This window comes from Mixophyes fleayi, chromosome 1, assembly GCF_038048845.1.
Source record: "Mixophyes fleayi isolate aMixFle1 chromosome 1, aMixFle1.hap1, whole genome shotgun sequence".
NCBI lineage: Eukaryota > Metazoa > Chordata > Amphibia > Anura > Limnodynastidae > Mixophyes > Mixophyes fleayi.
The window spans coordinates 90,198,264-90,205,823 of record NC_134402.1 but is presented as its reverse complement, the minus strand read 5'-3'; positions in this window follow the sequence as shown (position 1 = coordinate 90,205,823).

Below are 7,560 nucleotides of genomic sequence, written 5' to 3'. Positions count from 1 at the left end.
TTTTTATGTACTTGTTGGCTATTTATTTCCTATACCGTAATGGGCATATTTATGTATGTTTATGTATTTTTCGGCAGTGGATAGGAACAGTATGCAACATTTGTTATAGTCCATGTAATTTCATTTGAAAACGAAAACGATTTATTATCAAAATACTACACTATTGTGCGCCTTGCCCTTCTGTCTTTATTCCTAGATTTTATTTCCATAATACACCGATTGGTTTCTTGGAGGACTGGCAGCCGCCTGTACATGGGAAGTGTGTGGAAGGATTTCATATATTGGACTGTGATTATATTGGACTACCACTACTAAAAATCAGTCTCATGTGCCTATTTGTATCTAAATTGTTGCCATAACACCATTTCTTCTACTGTTTTTACTGTAAATGATTAAATTCCATACACTTACATTTTTTTTCCCAACAATAGATTTTATTATGAATTTTTCAGTTAAGGGTACATAAAGCAAAAATAAAGTTGGGGGAGAAGGGAGAGAATACACGTGGGGAGGGGTACATTACACACATTTCAAGTCAAACAGCACAGTACATAAATATAATACAAAGTATAAAGGTGTTTCCATATTAAGAAACTTCAAATCAAGTAGGCAAGTAAACCATTTCAAGTGCGGAGAGGCGGCTGAGTAGGTATATGGGACCCCCAGCTCTTCCATCTTGCAACTCAGCTGGACCTTAAAGATGAGGGAGAGGGATGTCATCCTCCATGCCTGGGCAATCACAGCTCATATAGGAATGAGAATATGGCCTATGAGATAGCGCTCTCCCAAGGAGATCTGGGGGCAGAGGATGAGAGGTGTAGAAAATCAACATCTGGAGCAGGAGGGATAACAGTCTGTATGACTTCTGCTATTAATGTAAACACTGTGGACCAGAGAAATAAGACCCCAGGGCTCTCCCAGAAAATGTGATAACTGTCTCTAACCACCCCACAGTTACACCAGCAATTATTAGTTTGCTTGAGCCAAATGTTGTGGAGTTTGGCCAGGGTTAGCTAGAGACTATGGAGCAGCTTAAACATCATTTCAGTGCAGTTTGGACATCGCAATATATGTTGAGCGGTTTGAAAAACAGTCTCCCACTGGGTTGAGTCCAACACCTGCCTGATGTCTATCTCCCATAGTGGCCGGATGTAAACTGGAAGCACTGCCCGATCCGGAGGAGGGGAGGGGGGCGATCAGGGCAATCACCCTGCTAGCAGCAATCTTCATCCCATTAAATTGCGGTGGAGAAATCCAATCAATGGGGAAAGGGGCGGGGGCAACCGGGAAACCAATCAGAGTGAAGGAGTCATAGCTGTGCAAAATCTCAACCCCTAAAAAAAGTCTAGGTCTTCCCCTGACCGGAAGTGGCCACCCGCGGTTCACTTGAGCAATCCAGGCCACAAAGGGAGTGCGGATCAGCCAAGCAGGAGTCACAGTAAGGGTATTCAGCTAGAGGAGCCAGCAAGTTAGACCAGGGGGAGGAGCTTGCCCGTAGTCTTCATTTCAGCTAGGTGGAAGCAAGGATTGCCTCATAGAGCCTCAGGAGGGGACCATATCTCAATGGTCCGCAGGTGTAGGGGTGCTAGAGACTCTCAGTCGGCACCAGGAGTAGGTGTAAATCAGGAATGGACCCCATAAGGTGTTATTTAGGGATTCTAAGAAGCATGGCAGGGTGATTTTGGGGAAAGGCCTATCAATTAAATCTGGGTGCTATTGATTTAATGTTGGGGGCAGATGTCCTAAAATGTTCGATTGTTATTCAGCTTTTCAGGAAGTGCATAATGGGCTTTCTTTTTGTGTTGCACATAAATTACCCCAATGTACTTTTATCCAAGTTTCATTGTATGGCTTCAACATGTCCATAGAGTGTCCACTTTATTATAATAGTCTGTTGTGTGAATAATAGTAGTCATGGGTATGCAGATTTCAGCCTAATATTTCTTTTCATCCCATAGGGTTGGATATATGATTTTGCATATCCAAATAGTGTGGTGGTGTAGCCTGCACTGCATAATTTTCATTCACATAACTTTGTGGGATGCTACATAAGTAGTCTAATGGTTATTTAATGATGAATCTGAACAATGAGCACAATCCATAAACAAGTTTTATTATTATATGCATATCTTTGTGCTGAACTTCTGGGATTTCATGGGTTTTTCAAATGTTTCTTGCTTTGCCAATTGCGTGGTCATATTTCTGTAGTAATGTCTCCATCATCAGAACAAATATTATGCCGCTCAAGAAATTTTTTGTTGAATGCACAAATGGGTCTTTATAGACATTCAGGCATCCTTCATCAGTTCTAAGAAAATATGTTTTCTGCTCTAAAGCATGTGTGAGTTCAGCTCATGGAGCAAGAACAGGATGGCTCATAAATGGACTAGAATACAGGAGATGTCAGAGAGTGGCAGATATATATAAAATAATACACTCCTTACTGTGAAACATAAGGATATTATGAGACACAAAGTTGTATATCCTTATATTTCACAGTAGAGGTTCCATTATTCTTTATAATAGAGAAATAGCATTTTCTGGCGATTAAATGAAAGCATTTAGTATTTTAATTTATTAAATTATGTTTAATAAATTATTGGTTGAACAAGGATTATTCAAAAACAGGGCCTGAGTTATTTAAGAAAGCAAAGCATAAAAAAGGAGTAACTTTGCACCTGTGCAAAACTATGTTCCATTGGATGGGAGGTAAATTTAAAATGTGGGGACATATTTATAGTTAGGGTAGGGCATGTCCTAGATCAACTCTCAATTTCAGTTTAAAAATGAAGCTATCAATTATTTGTGTGCTAGTTAAAAAAAACAGCCAGTTTTTAACTTATGTGCCAAATAATAAACTCATTTGCACCCCTTGCATTGTAACATGGTTTGTCCCGGAGAACATTTACTCCTTGTTTTGCTTTATTTTCCTTAATTACTCAGGCCTACAATTTCTGAACAAATGTGAAATATATTATCTTTGTCACTCTTTAGCATGAATACGGTATAGAAAGATTGAAAGACATTATTATCTTTTATTATTAGTGATTGAGGCTAAAAAGGACAAGGCTTTCTTTCATGCTTGTTTATACAAGTAGTCCCACTTCTCATGTATTATAACAATATCTTCAAATACCATGTCTATATTAGGTAATACTTTATCCATGACAGACACTGACAGAGATTTTATTTCATAGTTGATGATACACTGTGCTTCCTACCACTTCTCTGTTTCATGCCTCACTTCCCCAGTTTAGTTGCCAGCCACAAAACACCCATGGGAGAAAGAAACAAGTATAATCAAACATGCACTTGCCGCCTAAGCAGTCACACCTCCAGGCAAAATCTCACACATTTCTTATACTGCTTTCCTTCCTCTCATAAAAAACCCCAGGAAATACATAATACAAAAATAAAGTATCCCAAAATAAAATTTTTAATAGAAATACAAAAATATTGAATTTCTTGTCAGAAACAATGATGTGTTTTGAAGAATAAAGAACTCCCAACTTTAAAAACATAATAATTTCAGTAGTCACCTTAAAGCTCCACATTAAGTGTTATTATTTTGTTCGGTCACATCATTTATTTTTAATACAGTACAAAAACACCTAACAGAGATGATGTCGTAAATACAGATGGTAGAATGTCTTCGATGACAAAACTATAATGTTGATCAATAAATATATATGTAATGAGCTCTTGTAAAACATCAAACTGTCAGAATTGTACCATGACAAATGTTTTAGTATTAGCTCGTGAGTGCAAACACAGTGTGCAGAATCAGCTTTTATAAAAGTCAAATTGTCAGAACCTGCACTATGAAATAAACAATCCACACAGAGAATATTCAGTAATGTTATAGCTCTTTGCAGAGTTTAGAGTGGTGGAGCCATCTAAATTGAATCTTACCCTATGTTCTCCGATGTAATGATTCTGGTGTACAGTCTTCTCGAATTCTTCTAACAAACTCTTGGGGGTAAATGTATTAAGCTGAGATTTTTCCTATCATTTATTTAGTACATTCTACAAAATGATAGCTAGAACCTGATTGGTTGCTATAGGCAACATCTCCACTTTTCAAATCCGCCGGAAAACTCTCACCTTGATACATTTACCCCCTGGTCTTCCTTCTGCGTCTTCTTTGCTTGACAGTTGCGTCTAGTCCGACCCGCACTTGGAACGCATGACTCCTTCTACGGTTTCCCTTCTGGGTCAGAACTGCAATCAGTATGGTTGTGAGCCTTCAATGTGTTCCATCCGCAAGGGACCTTTTTAAGGATAATACTACTGATCAAGGGGAGGCTTTTTAAAGTGTCCATCCTATAAATCTTTATTCATACAATAAATGAAATAAAAACGCTATATAAGCCAAATGCGCCTTTATATAGCAGTGTTCACTTTGCAGTGCAGATTACCATAAAATAGAGTGTGATTAAATTGAAATTAAAATTGAAAGATAACAAAAAAGTGTATGTTTAAAAATTATAATAGCTCATATACCTAACACTCAAAAGTGTCACAAAACTATTTGTTATGGCTGTACTAAAATCTATAAAATTTAGAATCAATAGGGACTTCTAAAATAAATCATATGGCAGCTCTTATTATTTGGATCTATCATATACTTATGGATCTCAATATACATATTCTTTTTTAACAATATATATAAAAAAAAACAAAACAATCAAAGTTTAAAAAAGGGTCTAGATCAAAATCTATGTTCAATCCCTTTAGGGGCTATTGTATTCATATTATAAATCCACTTTGCTTCTGCTTTTGCCATCATTTCTTTGTTGTTACCTCCTCCAATTTTTTGGGATCTGGTCTATTCCCATGAATTTGAGATTCACAGGATCTCAATTATGCTTTGTACAATAATGTTCTAACACTGTATGTGTTTTCAAAATCCTTTTGAAATTTATATGAAAAATATATAAATATGTTCAGCTATCTGAGTTTTCAACATTCTTTTAGTCATGCCTATATATTGTAGGCTTCATGATCACTCCAACATATATATAATTCCTACTGAATTGCAAGCAATCCTTTGCTGAATCTTAAAACTTCTCCTATTGGCATTTGATTTAAAAGGAGTATTGTTTTTTTTGGTGATGGACCCAATGTTTTCACAGACCAAACAATTGTAAAACTCTGTCTTGTGTAAATCCTCTTTTTTTCAGATGGTAGCAGGCAGGGGCGGATTGGCCATAGGCCTTACCAGGAATTTTACCGGTAGGCCGATGACCTAATGAGGCCGTCCGTAGGCTGCTTGTTTTTTTTTTTTGTCCAATCATTTTTTTTACTTGAAATCACTGGGTGCCCGGATCTGCTTAATCTGGGCAACCCGACACTGTGCCGAATGGGGGTGGGGAGGGAGCATCCCCCCCAACAGCCAGAGATGCCAGCTGGCATCCCTAGTAGCAGCGCCTGCGATCCCTCCCTCTTGTGTGGCTGCAGTGGTCACATGGGACGCGCACCACATGACAGGTGCCTTCCCATGTGTGCTGAGAAGCGCGGCTGGAAGGTAAGTGTGTGTGTGTAAATGTAATGTAATAATTGTGTGTAGGGGGGCCTCTAAATGTAATATGTTTGTCTAGGGGGCCTCTAAATGTAATGTGTGTGAAGGGGGTCTCTAAATGTAATGTGTGTGAAGTGGTCCCTAAATGTAATGTGCGTGAAGGGGTCTCTAAATGTAATGTGTGTGAAGGGGGTCTCTAAATGTAATGTGTGTGAAGGGGTCTCTAAATGTAATGTGTGTGAAGGGGGTCTCTAAATGTAATGTGCGTGAAGGGGTCTCTAAATGTAATGAAATGTTTGTGTGTAGGGGGCCTCTAAATGTAATGTAATATTTGTGTGTAGGGGGCCTTTAAATGTAATGTAATATTTGTGTGTAGGGGGCCTCTAAATGTAATGTAATATTTGTGCATAGGGGGCCTCTAAATGTAATATAATATTTGTGTGTATGGGGCCTCTAAATGTAATGTAATATTTGTGCGTAGGAGGCCTCTAAATGTAATGTAATATTTGTGCGTAGAGGGCCTCTAAATGCAATATAATATTTGTCTAGGGGGGCCTCTAAATGTAATGTAATATTTGTCTAGGGGGGCCTCTAAATGTAATATAATGTGTGTGTTTGTGTGTGTGTGTGTGTAGGGGGCCTCTAAATGTAATGTGTGTGTGTGAGGGCAGGGGGGCATATGGCTATGTAGTGTGTGTGTGTGTGTGTGTGTGTGTGTGTGTGTGTGTGGTGGCAGGGGGGCATATGACTATGTAGTGTGTGTTTGTGATGGCAGGGCAACATATGGCAATGTAATGTGTGGATTTTATGGCAGGGGGGCATATGGCTATGTAGTGTGGATGTGATGGCAGGGAGGCATATGGCTATGTAGTGTGGATGTGATAGCAGGGGCATATTTTAATGTTGGGGCTGGAGGGAGGTCTAATTATTAAATGTGGGTGCTATTGATTTAATGCTGGGAATGGTTGGAGTTTTCTAAATTTCATGTACCCATTTCTTTTTCCAAATAGGGCCTCCAACATTCCAGGATCCAGACAAACAGCAACTGATCTAAAGAAACCAGTAGTCACCGATGGTGAAAGTCATAACAACAGGTAGGAGAGACCAGGACAGTCTGCCAACTGTCCTGAATGTGTTGGGGCAGTTCCGAATTTGGGTGACTGTCTTGCTTAGTCAGGATTTGATCCAACAACAAGGACAGTTGGGAGATATGTCCTGCTTCAAACTGTACTGCTCGTGAAAGCAGAGCTGCGTGCAGCTAACAGTAGTGCACACAGCTTTGTTTGTGTATTTGTCTAAAATGTATACAATATGATAACCTCTCTGTTTTAAGTCATCACATCTAGGTTTTCTTAAATGTAACTACAACCATATTCCAGTAGTTCTAAATCCCGCCTACTTTAGTGTTGACCCCACCTACAGTTGATTTGGTCCCGCCCACATGAGGCCACTTCAATAATTTTTTCCAGGGCCACTTTAAGTTCCCAATCCACCCCTGGTATCAGGATACAGCTATGCCTTTATTGCTCTGATATGATTTGTGGTTTTTCTGGATTAATTTTTTTACACTCATCATCCATATGAAGAATATGCCAATGTTTAAGGATAATGGATTCCAATTCCCCAATATTACTTTTGAACTAGGCAATAAATGTAATATCTACAAATTTTTTTAACTGGTTTTGTCTTTATATTGTAGCAGTGTCTGTCTTTCAATTTCTTAACTTCGTCAAAACACTTATTCACCTTCTTTTCTTCATAAAACCTTTCAAGGAATTTCTTCCTGAGTTTATTTCCTTGTAGTTGGAAAGCTTCCACAACAGTACAGTTGGGTTTTTTATCTGCCTAAATTGGGTTCTTGGTATGTTGTAGATCCATCTCTTATGATGATTAGGTGGTAGGAAGCTGTCGCAATTAACTTCCTGTCTAAATGTTTTTGTTTTAATTCTGTTATCTTCAATGTATATGTTGAGATCTGTAAAGGACATCTCAGTTTGACTTTTTTTCAGTTGTGAATGCCATGCTACTTTATTATTGTT